The 15,038-nt window shown below is 39.5% G+C and overlaps 1 protein-coding gene across 5 annotated transcripts in view; it reads left to right on the top strand.

The window, feature by feature from the left end:
• The window catches only part of kazna (kazrin, periplakin interacting protein a), a 147,062-nt gene that overhangs the window by 79,465 nt on the left and 52,559 nt on the right, over positions 1-15,038 (top strand). The window lies entirely within an intron of this gene.

Below are 15,038 nucleotides of genomic sequence, written 5' to 3'. Positions count from 1 at the left end.
TATCAAGCATGTTACTGTATATACTGGGATTTAATAGTTTAACATGCGGATGAAATAACCGTGTGAAATTTGTTTTATTGATTTTAGAATTGCAATGACAGATAAATAAGGGCAGCAGAGTTTTTGTGACACGTGATTTCATGTTCTCACAAGAATTCACAATCCTATGAAAAGTGAGGATGGAAAATCCGGAAGATTCATGACTTGCACACCATAATGGTAATATTACAGTGGTATTGTTTAACCTTTATTTTGAAACAGAAATCCCCAAACCAAAGGAGAGCTGAGTCGGGTTGATACTGTGCAGTGCACAATGGCTTTAAGGGTTCTACATTGAATTGTGGTTGATAAATTGATGAAGTGATTTCCAAAGATTTGGAGACTTTTTGTGGTTTTTGTTTTATGTCTTTGCTCTAAGAACCTTTTCAACCATATTCGGTTGTATCATCAATTTGTTTATTTTCCTGTTTGATTCTTTTAATGTTAATTGGTACAGTAGTTGTATTCTATTAAATTTTTGCTGAGATGTTTTTTTTTCTTTAATTAAGTTCACTTGTATTTTTTTTTTATTTTGTAGAAAAGTAAGCCTGCATTTAGAATTAAAATTCCATCAAACGTTCTACATTGTTTTCACTGAAACGCCCCCAGCATTTATAACATATGCCGCATACAACAATTAATGAAGTCTATTATTGATAAGGAGTCTGCTTATTATGTTTGCAGATTTAAACGTGAGTAATTGCTGCTAATTTCATTTTCGAAAAAAAAAAGGGCTATTGAAACATGGCTTAGAACATTTGTTGTATGTTGTCAAACCGAGTTTCGTCAGGTTGTAATTTGTCCCTTCTAGTTTTGTTCCCTTAAATGAAACAACCTGCTTTTTAGTTGTCATAGCTGTTCACTTAATGGATTTCACAAGTGATAAAAGTTTAAAAGCCTGCCTGTTTGCTCTCCTCCTAGTCTTTATCTGATTGCACTACTGCCATGTTGTTGGACACGATGGACTTGAGGGGCAACAATCTTTAGAGACTGTAGACTTCCAGCAGATGCTTTGCTCGGTAGTGCAAACGACAGGAAGTTGCGCGAGTTCACAGATTGTTGTCCATACTTGTTTGCACATGTGCAAATGGTTTTGCATGTGTGTGCGTCTGTGTGCACTTGAATATGCTCACCTACACTGAAATAGAACATGCCGGCTGTGTGTCTATGTGTGCGTTTGCACGTGTGCGTGTGTGCAGCACACTCTGTTGTCTCGCATCATCACCTCAGCAGATTGGAGCAGCAGCTGATGGCGGTTATCAAATCCCCGCTGGTTCTCCGTCAGTCTCTTTCCATTCTTGTCCTGCCAGCGTCTCAGGGGGTTTTCCCTGCTAAAGCAAGGCTAAATCAAATCACTTCCCACAGCCACACCATTAGGGCTTGCCAAATTGTTAATCATCCAGAGAGGTGGTGAAAAAAGGTGCATAGCAAAAGGCAAAAATGGACATTTTGAAGGTAGGACTGTGCCTTAGCCAATCAATTTCACCATACTTTGTGGTGTGGTTTCCTCACAAAAGTGACGACTTATATAAGAATCTATAATGAAAATGTACACACAAACTCAATTTGTGTGTTTCATTAACTTTGCTCTGTAAGCATTTTGTCATAAACATTTTATGATTCTATCAAAGTAGAAATTTTAATGGTTCACAGCACTACGTATGTATGTTGTATGTTTTTAAGTGAAATTTTAGGATGAACCAAAAATGCTCTTTAACGTTCATAAAAGCCTGTCATGTCTCTCTCTCTTTTTTTTAATCCACTTTCCGCAGGGTCTCTTATTTTCTGCCTCATCTTGCTATTTTAGCACTCTTCTAAGATTAGGTTTCCCCTCTAAGAGCTATTGTGGGACTTATGCAGTGTTTCATCCTTGTAACAGGAAATTCTCCAGAGGGCTTGAAGAGAGCACTGGGTCACTGTGACTTTTGGGTCAGCGGAAATGTGTCTGCACAGCAAGTGTCTCATTATTCCGTGGTCGAACACTTCCATTGGGTGTCGGCAGCAGGGTGAAATCCACGTGGTCACTGAAATATATTGTCTAACCTTTGCAGTGCACATGCTGTTCAATCTTGCCCCTGGGATGGGATGAGCTGCTCATGTTCTAAACTTTAGTCACATTTTTTTTTAATCTGCCCTCACTTGGCTTTGACGCAATTTCAAGACCCTTCTTTAATCCATCCAAGTCTGCAAGCGGTGACTTTAAGCTGCTGGGTCACCACAATTGACATGTTTGCATGCACTGTGATTTCCCGTCTGGTCCAGCTCGTTTGCTGACCCCATGCCGGATGTGAGCGGTCCCAAGTCCCATGCATTATTTACGGAGCTAATGGTCATGAAGCAGATGCTGGGAGACCATTATCCCGCTGGGCAGAAGCTGTTCTTTTCTTTCTCTTTGCTCTTCAATCAACAACATGTTTTCTGGTTTGGAATCCAATTTGTGTCTCAGGAGTCTTTCTTTTGAAGTTTGAAGGGTTGAAGAATTTTCTTCGAGTATAGAAGACAACCTTGTAAACATGCTGTCTTCATTCACTGCATTTGTGGTTGTTTTGTAGGCAATCTCCAGTCTACAGATTTTGTTGTACCACCCTGGATTATTATTTTTTAATCAGTGGTATATGCTTGTGAAAAAGTTTCATTATTTTGGTGACAGTCAGCTGGCGTTACAGCAGCAGGATGTTTTACTCACCAATGTTTTGAATCCTCTTACACGTTTTTTCCCCCCATACGGCTACTGTTATGTTACAGATGTAAAAGTTAAACGGATAGCAGTGTGTCTTACGCACACATTTGTACAAACAAAGGCCTCCTCTAAAATAAACAACCTTACTTCAAATAAACGCCAGACTGTAATTCTCTGCAGTCGACTACATAAACAGTCCCACTCTGGAGGAAATGAGATGGCATGTTTTAATACTGTCAGCTTGTAATGGTGTGTTGTCTTGGATCCAGAAGGAATTCTGGAGGAGGGTCTGAGTAAATCAGTTCAAGTTACTGTACACTTGCTCATTTTATTGCAGCATAAAGATGTTACATCATCCATCACAAGTTGTGTGTTAGTGACCAGCAGCGTGAATTTATTTTGAGAGGAGACTTGAGCTTCAAATGTAATATTGCTAATTGTGGTCATTAGCATGACTGTGAAGGGAGCAACTTGAGCATTTGGACACGAACCTTCATGGCTATGCTGCTTAGTTCCCTCCAAAGTGAACTGGGGCACTATTGAATGTTGGCTGGGGTAACTGGGATGTTTTAATTAGCCAGCTGGATAGAGCTTGTAACCTCTTGAGCATTCCCTTTTGTGTGCTGCCCTTTTCTCTGTACAACTTCATGTGTATGCCAGTGTCCATGTCTGAATGTGTATGCACGCCAAACACTAGGGCTGTAGCTAATGAGACAGCCATTTGTTAAATGTAATCACCTGCAAGTTGGTGTCCCCCTGGCACAGGAACCAGCCGTGTTATAAAAAAGGGCGTGTTTGAATCCCATTAACACATCATTCTCCATCACTGAGTCTCTTCCCCCTAACTCCCTCATCACATGCTGGATTCGATCATCCAGGCTGCCAATGCACTAGCCAGCCAACACTGAAGCCATTCACATAAGGTGCGCCCACAGCTCTAGCCGTCGCTTTCTGTGCCCCTGTTGTAGCTTTCACGCAAAAAGATTCACTACTGAAAGAGGCACATTTTTCCCAGCACATTCAATACAGCCAAGTGTTTGGGTTATACACGCAAGCTTATTGTTGCCACTCATGAAATGTGAGCAGTTGCGTGATAGGAATGAAGCCAAATATGCTGTTAAAAAGAAAAAAAAGAAAGCAAGCCCATTTTATTGAAAACCACTACTACTTAAAGTTGTGGTCTCCAGTTGGTTGCTAATTCACATTACATTTAAGAGTAGTCAGGACGGAACATATCGCGAGGGCATAAAGGCCGTTTTATTCTGTATCACATTCATACGGAAGGAGTACGAATCTAGACACTTTTGGTGAACACATTTGTACCATCGATTCCATTTTTCATCTGCGCTTTATTGTTTCAAGTTTCCAAGATAGTGAATGGTGAGTACCGAGTATCAATTTCAGGCCAATATCAGCTTCATTTTAAGGCAGTGGTGTCCAAACTCGGTCCTTGAGGGCCATAGTCCTGCAGGTTTTCGGATGTTTCACTTCTCCAACACACAAAAATGGACCAAGTTTGGACACCACTGTTTTAAGGTATCAGGTACTCGTGGAGGCTGACAATACCAGCCACGATACTTAAGGCAAAAAAAATCTGACATCACTAGGGATGTTCTTTCCGACTTGTTTTCAGACTGATAAATTGTGTATGTGTAACTCTTGATGAGTCACCAATACAGATACAAAGTACTGACACAACTAGTACTTTTGTTACATAACATTGCTATTAAACCAATTACGAATAATTTTAAAGAAAGACCAAACTATCCCAATATTTATTCATATTTATTATTTTTCTTTAAAATTGCAATAAATTAATAGTAATTATTCAATTGTCTTTTTTTCCAATTTGTTCATACTTTTTAGAATACCCAATAAAATGAATAATAAATAGCTAAATAAATGAATAAATAAATGAATAAATAAATAAATAAATAAATACATAAATAATCTAGTAGCCAGAAATAGTTCCAATTATTAAAGTAATTTATACAACTGTATTCGATCGACACTGGTATCCGCAGCTGTAGCGAGTACGTGATACCTTGAAATAAGGCCAGTATCAGCCCATTTGCGATAAATGGTATCGGCACACACCCATCCCTACAGTTTACAATTTTTTGTCATTGTGTTAAATGAAATATTAGATGTCGGAAGTAGTAAAGGTATCTGTACTCGGTATCGGTGAGTACTCATAGACTGAATACTCGTACTGGTATGTGTGAAAAGAAGTTGTATCAAAAATCCCATGTGTAGTCATAAATGTAGTGCATGTTCATACATTTGTCATCATCAACTGTTGCCTAATACAAGAGGTGGTCCAATCAGAAAGCAAATATTACATTAAAATATTTTTTATTGTTCTTGTGTACAGCGGTGTGATCTGTGCAACATTTGTTTTATTAAGCATATTGTTGAATTATCAATACGATACGATACGAATTTTGAGAATTTGTGTCACCAGCTACCGACCAAATTAGATAAACTATTGATACATTATTTGCTAAATCATCAAAATGAAAGTTGCTTGCTGTGATTCATTTTTCTTGCTTTTTCACTTTTTGAAAAATAAATTAACAATCACAGGCCCCGATCACATCATTTTTTTGATTGTTGTGAAAAGTACATTTACCAAGAATTTGCCAATGGGGATTATAGCACAGTAGTGATTTGCAGGGTGGATGTAAGGTCATGTTTTTCTTCCGAGTAGTGAAAGCACAGATGGTACAGTCAGCGCATTATGTCATGTTGGAGCTTAAAATCAGGAACACAGTCCTGCATCAGATGCAGTACCTGCACTGAGCACAATAGTGAGCATGACTGAGAAGATTACGCTCTTTGTATGCATAAACAATGATTTATGGAACAAGTTAGAGTGGATACAGTATGATGGTAATAGAATGTCGGCTCAGGCCTTCCTGTGTAGCGTTTGTGTGGGTTTTCAGCGGAAACACTAACTTCCTCCCACATTCTGACATGAATGTTAGACTCTAAAATTATGATGTCTCAATCAATTTTTTGCACTTGAGTCCAAGTCGAGCCACTTTAATTGGAGTATTGGCCGGAAAAAAAGTTTATCTGACACCTGGACAATACGTTAGAAGGAGGGAGGGATGGATTGATACGTGTTGTTTAGCCTTACTGTTACCTCCTGTTTGTGTGGCTTTGCGGAATTAGTTTAGTTGTTAGTATCTTTCGGCTTGCCCCGACTGTTTGCAGTGCAAGCCAAATGTTTTCCACATGTCATGCTGCATGCATTTCTTTCTTGATAAGCTACGGACGAGTTGGAAAGCTTGCGGCCATTTTGAACACAAATGGTGGACAAAGAGCATTTTGGCTGCAGAGCACACACACAATACCCTGCTCGTTGCCTAATATCAGCTGGGATAGGCTCCAGCTCACCCACAACCCTAAGGAGGAAGATCAGGACAAAAAACAGATGGATGGGATGGGTATACATGTGACAACGGAGGTGTTCACGTTTTTATGTATGTACAAGAAGTATTTTCCAACTCCTAATCATAAGTACTTTTGTCTACTCTTTTATCTCCCAGAGCTTGTGCAGCGCCAAACTCTTGTAAACTGAATTTGCTGCAAACGCGATTTTGTTCAGGAACTTCAGACATTGCTTTTAGTCCACAGAAGCTTAGAAACATCCTGGCAGGAAAGTGCCTTTAATTTAGGATTCTCTTGCAAAGTTTGTCGAGTCGGCTTCTTGGAGAATGCCAAATATACTCTCCTCACCACCTTTGTTGGATAATCAAAAGGTCTGCTGGAGCTCTTCATAATTATTCCAGAGATACTTGGGTCCCTATTGAGTTCAATATAGAAACTAGAAGTGATATCTCTGTCATCCAATGGTGGTGCCAACTGGAGTAAATTGCAAATATAGATATCGAGTTGATGTTAGACAACAAGCTCTCATCTGTCAAGTCAAGCATGGAGAAAGACAGGCAAGTGAAAAGAACGCAATGAAACTGCATGAGTGTCTGGACAGATTTCTTATAATTGGAGTGTTTATTAATGCAGAGGGCCTTAGGCCAGCTGAGTCATCCTCTTGGGGCTCACTGTCCTGTCAATGAGGGTCAAATCAATGCTTCAGACTGGGACAGCAGCTGGCTGTTCTCCCCCACCACAGGAGATGCCAGCTGCCTTTTTTTTCCCTCTAAATAAATGATGGCGCTTTTTAAGGGTGCAAACAAAAGAGGAAGGTCATGTGTTTTGATATTAACTGTCACTCATCAACTGATGATGATGATTTAGTTCTTCTTTTGTCCCTTTTATTAGTTCTTAATGCTTTATTTATATATATATATATATATATATATATATATATATATATATATATATATATATATATATATATATATATATATATATATATATATATATATATATAATATTAGGGGGGGTTAAAAAAAATCGATTCGGCAATATATCGCGATACTACAGCATGCAATTCTCGAATCGATTCAATAGGCAGCCGAATCGATTTTTTAACATCCATTTTTGATGGAAAAATATTCAACAAAACGTCTAACTTTCACACCTTAAGCATGGAAGAATGTTATATTAATAATGGAACATTAAGCCTTAATATTTTATTTCAATGCTGTTCAAACATGAAAAAGGTTACAACCTGTTTGTTACATACAGTGGCTCACAGTTATAACACTGAAGTTTCAGATCAATAAATAATACATTTTCATACAAATCTTACAGTGTACATTGTACAAGTTTACTGAATGGTATTTTCTAAATTTATACCATTCAGTAAACTTGTACATGTACACTGTAAGATTATTTATTTATTTATATATTTATTTATTTATCAGTTTCTTCTACTCTCATTAATGAGAAGCAGGGCTGCAGAAAACAAGTACTTTGGACAAAATCGAACTAAAAGAAGTTCAAGGCTTGAGTTATTTACTTTTGTGTGCATTTTTTGTTCATGTGATTATTTCTAGTATTCGCTGTTGCCTTGTAAGTTTAATGTTCAACTGAAGCACTTTGATGCCTCAATTTCGGCGGTTAAGATGTATAACCTTGCACAGCAATGAAAACATACTTTAAAAGCTGTTTCATTATTGGCTCCTTATAGTTTTAGTCTTCCTCTGGGAGAAAAGGATTTGTATAAAACTGCGTATATTGTAGGCTATGCTCTCACTTTGATTACCGTAGGTTATTAGATTTTGATGATGATTATCACATAAATGTCACCTTGTTTTACCTCAGTGGCAGTACCTAATGCAAAAGCACCTAATATCCCAGCAAGGCCATTACATGGGAAAAAAAAGACAGCTAATGTCGGGTGACCTACTTAACCCATTTGTAGAATTGTTCTATTCTTCCATGCAAATGAGTGTGTATAATCTGCCCATTTTTTTAACATACAAAGTCAATCTTGGGAGAGCAAGAGTCTTTCTTGTGTCAGTCAACACTCAAGCTATAATTCAGTCCTTGTTTAATTTTCCTAAAGCAATTTGTTCAACACATTTGTTTGCTAACATATTGAGAGATAGAATGCGAACAACCAGAGTAACGTAAGAAATTACTGTTTGATTACAGAAAGTAATTCCTCTAGGTATAGAAAGTCACTTGCATACACTAAATCATACTTTTTTTTCTTCTTTTTTTTAAAATCTCTGCTAGCTCAAGCTCAGATACTGCAAGAAAAACAACAACTTTGCTTTGAAACATATTGCTACATCATTAAACTAGCATAACATTGTTCTAGCACTTGGAGAGCATTTGCTATTATTAAACTTTTTTTTTTTTTGTTGAAAGTACAAATTAACATAGGTGGGGTAATTAGTTAAAAATCTTCTTCATCTGCACCCTGGACACTCTTCCGTTATCGTCAGTCCGTCATTTTTGCAAGCCGAACCAAAAACATAATCGTCAGTCTGTCATTTTATTTTAACCTCGCTTTCATCATCACTTCACCACCACTATTTTAGGACTGACAGACATAAGTGGGCATCGGTCGGGTTATTTGTCAATCGCCACCAAAAAGGGCATCCGTCAATGATGTACTAAGAGATTTGTTGGTACTTGACCCAGTTAGTGACGATTACATTGACGGATGAAAACCCACTTCTATCAGTGCTTACTTATGTCATTTGAAGTTTCTCATCATTCGTAAGCAAACATCTCTTCTTCTTTTCCTTTCAGCTTCCCCACAAATAGCAGGGGTTTACAGTACTTGCATATTGTCAGGCTTCCACAACAACCTTCAGACAGGTTGGCTGTAGAATGTAGTCCAGTTGTGCTTCTTTCACTACCAAGAAAAAACAACAACTTGTATTTTATGTTTATTTCCAGCCCGTTCCCCATCAAGATATAGGCCACAGTTCTCCTCTGAGTCAAGAGAACAACTGACTGTGCGTTGTATATTTAACAGATAAACAGCAATGGCCACAGGAAGGAGACATTTTATTTGAGAGGAGACTGAGGGCAGTAAGACTATCAACTAGCATGTGTGGAAAAGTAGCGCAATGACAAATGTTGACAACCAATGTCTGACCGTAAGTTGGATGTTGGTGTTACGCCCGGCTCGTCAAGGGGAAGGGAAGTAACACAATAGCAGGAAATAAAGGTAGATAAACACGGGGTCGACTTTAAGATCTGAGTAGTTTTAATTGACGTGTCAGGCAGGGGTTTGTCAAGGGAGTGAAAGTGGGAGGTGAACAACTAATAACCGTAGTTGACAGCACTGACAGAACGGAGGAGACACAACAATAACCAAAAGGGGAATGATACAAGTATACACACGAGCACAAAATGGGTTACCCAGCTCACGGGTCTAGCGAGTGTCTCACACCAAATAGCAACACGAAAGAGACACGAACGAGGCGAGCTGCACTGAGAAGTTCCAGCCGCCCCGAGGAGCGGCAATGCAGCGCTTTTTATTGTGGAGCAGTCCGGCCAGGTGGTAGTCGGCGATTGGCGGAGAGGGCTGGAGCTGCTCCACCGAGGGCGTAGGGGCGGACGACCACCGCCCAGGACGTCGCGCTGGCACAGTCGTCCAATCAGCGCGTCGCGCTGGCACAGTCGTCCAATCAGCGCGTCGCGCTGGCACAGTCGTCCAATCAGCGCGTCGCGCTGGCACAGTCGTCCAATCAGCGCATCGCGCTGGCACAGTCGTCCAAACAAAGTGTCGCGCTGGCGCATTCAAACTGAAATACCATAATACGGGCACCAGCCGACACAAACACACACATACATACTAGGGGAGCGGAGCCGGCGGCGGGCCCGAGCCGCCAGCCGTAACAGTTGGATGTGCTGGAAAAAAAAAGTACCATGTAGGGTCAATTTGCGTTCATTCGATGCTATGTAGTAAAATGTTGGTTTAGATCTACGTGAGTGGTGCGGTCCTGTATGTGGATGATACTCTACGTCTAACACACTCAAAGATTCTGTGTACTCTGCCCTCCAGATAAAAACAATACAAAACAAAAACATGCATGTTCGGTTGAATAAAGACTTATTTGTCTTTATGTGCCCTGTGATCACCAATCCGGTGTGATGCCCGCTTCTCACCCAAAGTCAGTCGAGCTAGAATCCAGTTTAGCCGTGACTCCCCAAAAGGATAAGCGAAATGGAGGGATAAATCAATGAGGACACTCGCTGTTAATGTCAACTACCCTCACATCGCCATTAAAAAGGAGTGTCGCAATATTCCACAGGCCACAATCAATACTTTGATTAACTCCATGCAAGATGTTGCTTTTATCTTACTGCCGCATGCCTCACACTCATTTCTCCACTTCTACCTTTTGCGTCATCGGCTGCTTCTTGCTTATCTGCAGTGGCGAGTGAGCTTCTCCTCTGGGGCGGTGAGAGGTTAAGTGCCTTGTTGAACGCACGCTCAACCCACACTTCTCAAACCTGATCTGAAGCCATTGACTCACGCTCTCTGCTTGGATGTCACCGTGGGGGGTGCAGAACGCTCACACCCACTATGTTTCACTGCACTGAGCTTTAAGCGGAATGTTCAGTTTTGCCCTCTTTTTGATTCATTTTATTTTTTGTCTGGATAAAGTGGCAGAATTTTCAGCACTATTTCAGGGCTTCCTGTGTAGCTGTCAGAAAGAAGTCAGCTAAATAAATATAGAAATACAAAAGCTGAAGCTGTAAACAGCAGTATTTTTGGATATCAGATGTCTAGACTTGACAAAGTGCATTTAAAATCCCCAACACCATTTAATTAACAAACACTGTGCATGTGACATGACTGAAAATAATTAAATCTTTTTCTATGTTTATTTCTTTTTCATCTTCTGGACAAGCTTCTCCACTAATTTAGCAAAGCTAGTTGAAGAGAAAAATGTCCTTTTCTATACCATGTGGCCAGCTTGATGTCTTGGCAGATTGCAAAGCTCGCAGCAAGCATGATTTTTCCCCCCAAAATGTTTTCTTGGTAATATATTCTCTCGATGAAACTAGTTGAAGGGTTTTATTTGCTTCGCTTCATGAAGTTTCTCCATCAACAGTAATGTGCAACATTACTACTAATAAAAAGTTGATTCGACAGTAAAAAAAATAAAAAAATTATATATGTGTATATATATATATATGTGTATATATATATATATATATATATATATATATATATATATATATATATATATATATATATATGATGAACTAGTGATTGGAAGTTCCCATAAGTAATTTTTACACATCCCAAAACTTCAAAATGAATTTCAGTAATTAATTGTTTGTCTGAATTGTTACTTGGGGCTTCAGTTAGTGGTTTGGTTTACCTTTGGATGGAAATGGGATGAGAATCATTTGACAAGAAACAAAAATTAATCTAATAAGAATTCCTTCTGCAAGTCTTGGCTACGTGTAAACAACTATTTGCTTTGAAACAATATCAATTAGAGCTGGGCAATAAATGGAATTAATTTAATTATCGCCATTTTAAAAATTGAATCGTTGAAAATTTGCTAAATTGTGAAGTCACATTTTGTCTGGATTATTAAAAGCTTCTGTTCTTATGTTCTGCTACATCCAGATGTTATTGTGATTTGTAATATTCCACAAGTGGCAGAATGTTGGATGAGTGGTTTACAAGAAATGTTTACAATCATAAACCAACTGCTTAATTGTGGCAATTAAGCACAGACTGTGAATGTTAAGTTTATGTTAAGACAGATTTAGAATCCGTATACATTATTGTTGTCTGAATATTTTGCACAGGAATTATTTTGAATAAATTAAACCTTTAAATAAACGTTTGTTGGGTTTATTGGATTAAAATCGTAATCATCCTGAATGACTGAAAAAAAATAAGAAGAGATTTTGTTTTTTTGGCCATATCGCCCAGCCCTATATCAAATACTGTATATGAAAGTGATCTGCTTGGTCACAGTATATCATCTTTTAACCTTTAATTTTTGTTTGTTATTCATGCAGCATATAGGCACACCAGAGATGCACTTGCTGTCAGAGATCAGTGTCTGCATGTTGAAGAGGCCAGAAAAGAAAGTGTAAGGGGTTGTCAATGACAACAGTGACAAGGTACATTCACAGGTGATCACCCCCGTAACCCCATCACTCCAATCTGTCTTTAAGTTGGCACATAATGTCGTGCTTGTAGTGCTGATGCAGGAAGCGGGAAGGAAAATGAAACCAATCACAGATGCATCATAAACAAACATTTTGTACTAACTAGTAATTGTGTGAGCCTACAGGATAAATAGCATCATGAGTGTTAAATAGTTTGTGTAGAGTCACATCAAATTTCGTTGATCAGCTATGAGGAAAAACGGGTGACACATTCATCAGGTAATTATTTATGGTGCGGGGTGAGGTTCTCGTCGCCAGACTGGTCCAGATTGCTCAGTGTGCTTCCACATGTATTTGCATTATTACTATGCTGCGGTTTGGGTAAGATAGCTCTCGTTACATTCCATCAGAGTGTAGCATTGCGTTTGAAAGATGACAGAATCTCAATCTCACCTTCCCACTGCTGCTGATATCATGTTGCTGATTGAATCAAAGTACCACTGCTGGTTGTTGTGCACTCCATTTTACCTCAATGGCTTTAAGGCTCAATTCATCAGCAATCAATGCCACATTATCAACATAATTCTCTATGATTAATCAGTCTAATAATTTATTTTGATAACTGTGACTTGGCAATCATGGATTTGTTTGTGGTGCTTGTGGAAAATGATCATCAGCGTAGTGGATCTAATGAAGTAGCGTGATTAAATACACTGCCGAGGTGTGGTAATATGATTTGTCATGTCATCTGCTCTTTACTTGAAAAACCTGTCTGCTCATAAGCACAAAGTAGATGCCAGCAAACAGTTGGTTGAGTTTATGCAGCATGGAAACATGTTTCATTTGCTTGGGTACTTTGATATTAGGAACCACGAAGGTATTGAAGTAGCTTTTAGCAGGTCTGTCAAATCTGGACTCCATTCTCCTGCCTGTCAAACAGTTGGACAAAAGGATGTTGTCAAGCTCATGATTGAGTTGTGACATTATTTACCTATGATTTTCACTGTAGTAATATCTTCTCATCATCATTCCTTCATCCTCTGCCTTCACACACAATACAGGTACGTTCTGTGATTATGGCAACGTTCATTACAATATGAATTCAGATCGCAGACAGCTGGCGTAGGCGGCAAATGTTAACCAGCAGAGACCCGCTTCAATCACACTCCTAGACCATTATTATGTGCTGTATATTTAGATGGGCCCTTAAATTGGGGTCTTGAGGTAGGTGAGTGTAATTAATGCATGAATTGGCTTGCTTTATCTCAAGTCCGGCAGCATGTGGTCCAGGGGATGTCGGTGCAATTAAAGGCACGCGGCAGGCGTAAGAGAAGCGCTGCCTATCTTCAGATTGCAGACCGAGTTGAAGAACGCGGGCAGCTCAGTGAAGGTCCCGGCAATAGCTCCTATTCAGTCCTTAATCACCTCCACTAGTCATTAGGGCCTTCTTTTGTTCCACCCGTCGCTTTTTCCTGCAGATAAAATTTGCCTGGCGCAGTAGTGAGAAGCACTTGGGGAACACCATTAAAAAAAAAAAAAAGTCACAGAGAAAATGAAGAAGGAGGAGAGATGATGTCATGGTGATGAAGTCAGGCGGGAGGATTCAAGGGGACAGACGGACCATGAGCACTGTAGTAATTCATTTCATTCATTCCCTTTAGGAGCCTCAAATGGGAGACAGTTTATCTCGGAATCATGTCAAGTTCAGTTCATTGCAGCCGTGACTACTTGATTTACCTTTAAATTAATGTTCTAACTTTGAACTCAGTGAGTGTTGCGCACCGGGAGCTAGTGCAGGGATTTCAATAAAGTACAATTTTTATTGAATCACTATATATCTTAATAGAGCATCAGGGTCCCCTCACTGCTCTTTGTAGGATTTCATTGATCATTTATAGCGTGATTTTGTCATAATATGAATTTGGAACCGATGGAGAAAAGTCTTTCCCAATGGTCTGATAGTGTTCAAGGGCCCATAAAATACAGTATATGTGACATTCAAAGGGCAGCACATCTTCTAAGCAGAGAAAAACAAATTAATGCACACACAATATTTACACCAAGTGCTAAATGTAAACAGAGTAAGCATGAACAGAATTAAAGTTCATTCTAACAGTTTGCTCGAAAAGACCACAATAAACACACCTACCCTTAGCTTACCATCCATCCATCCATCCATCCATCCATCTTCTTGACCGCTTATTCCTCACAAGGGTCGCTGGCGCCTATCTCAGCTGGCTTTGGGCAGTAGGCGGGGGACACCCTGGACTGGTTGCCAGCCAATCGCAGGGCACACAGAGACGAACAACCATCCACACTCACGCACACCTAGGGACAATTCGGAGCACCCAATTAACCTGCCATGCGTGTCTTCGGAATGTGGGAGGAGACCGGAGTACCCGGAGAAGACCCACGCAGGCACGGAGAGAACATGCAAACTCCACCCAGGAAGGCTGGCGCCTGGACTCGAACCGGAGTCCTCAGAACTGGGAGGCGGACATGCTAAGCCACTTAATCACCATGCCGCCCAAATCAAGTATTAATTAATCATTTCTCTACTACTAAGAGGCTTCTTGTTGAGTCAAAAAAGGGAAGGAAGAGGGATCAATAATGTATACTGTATCGCTATACTGTATACTGTATGGCATTATTGGCACTTTGTACATCAATTTAACATTAAGAATTTCATCGTCTTTGTCAACATTTTTTTTTAATTACTGTAACGCTCCATCCATCACGGGCGTTATAGTCCTGTCTACCATGCATTATAAAAACTTTAAAAATAATCCTTTCGATTGTCTAG

The sequence above is a fragment of the Festucalex cinctus genome, chromosome 2 (assembly GCF_051991245.1).
Source record: "Festucalex cinctus isolate MCC-2025b chromosome 2, RoL_Fcin_1.0, whole genome shotgun sequence".
NCBI lineage: Eukaryota > Metazoa > Chordata > Actinopteri > Syngnathiformes > Syngnathidae > Festucalex > Festucalex cinctus.
This window is presented reverse-complemented; position numbering and strand designations above follow the sequence as displayed.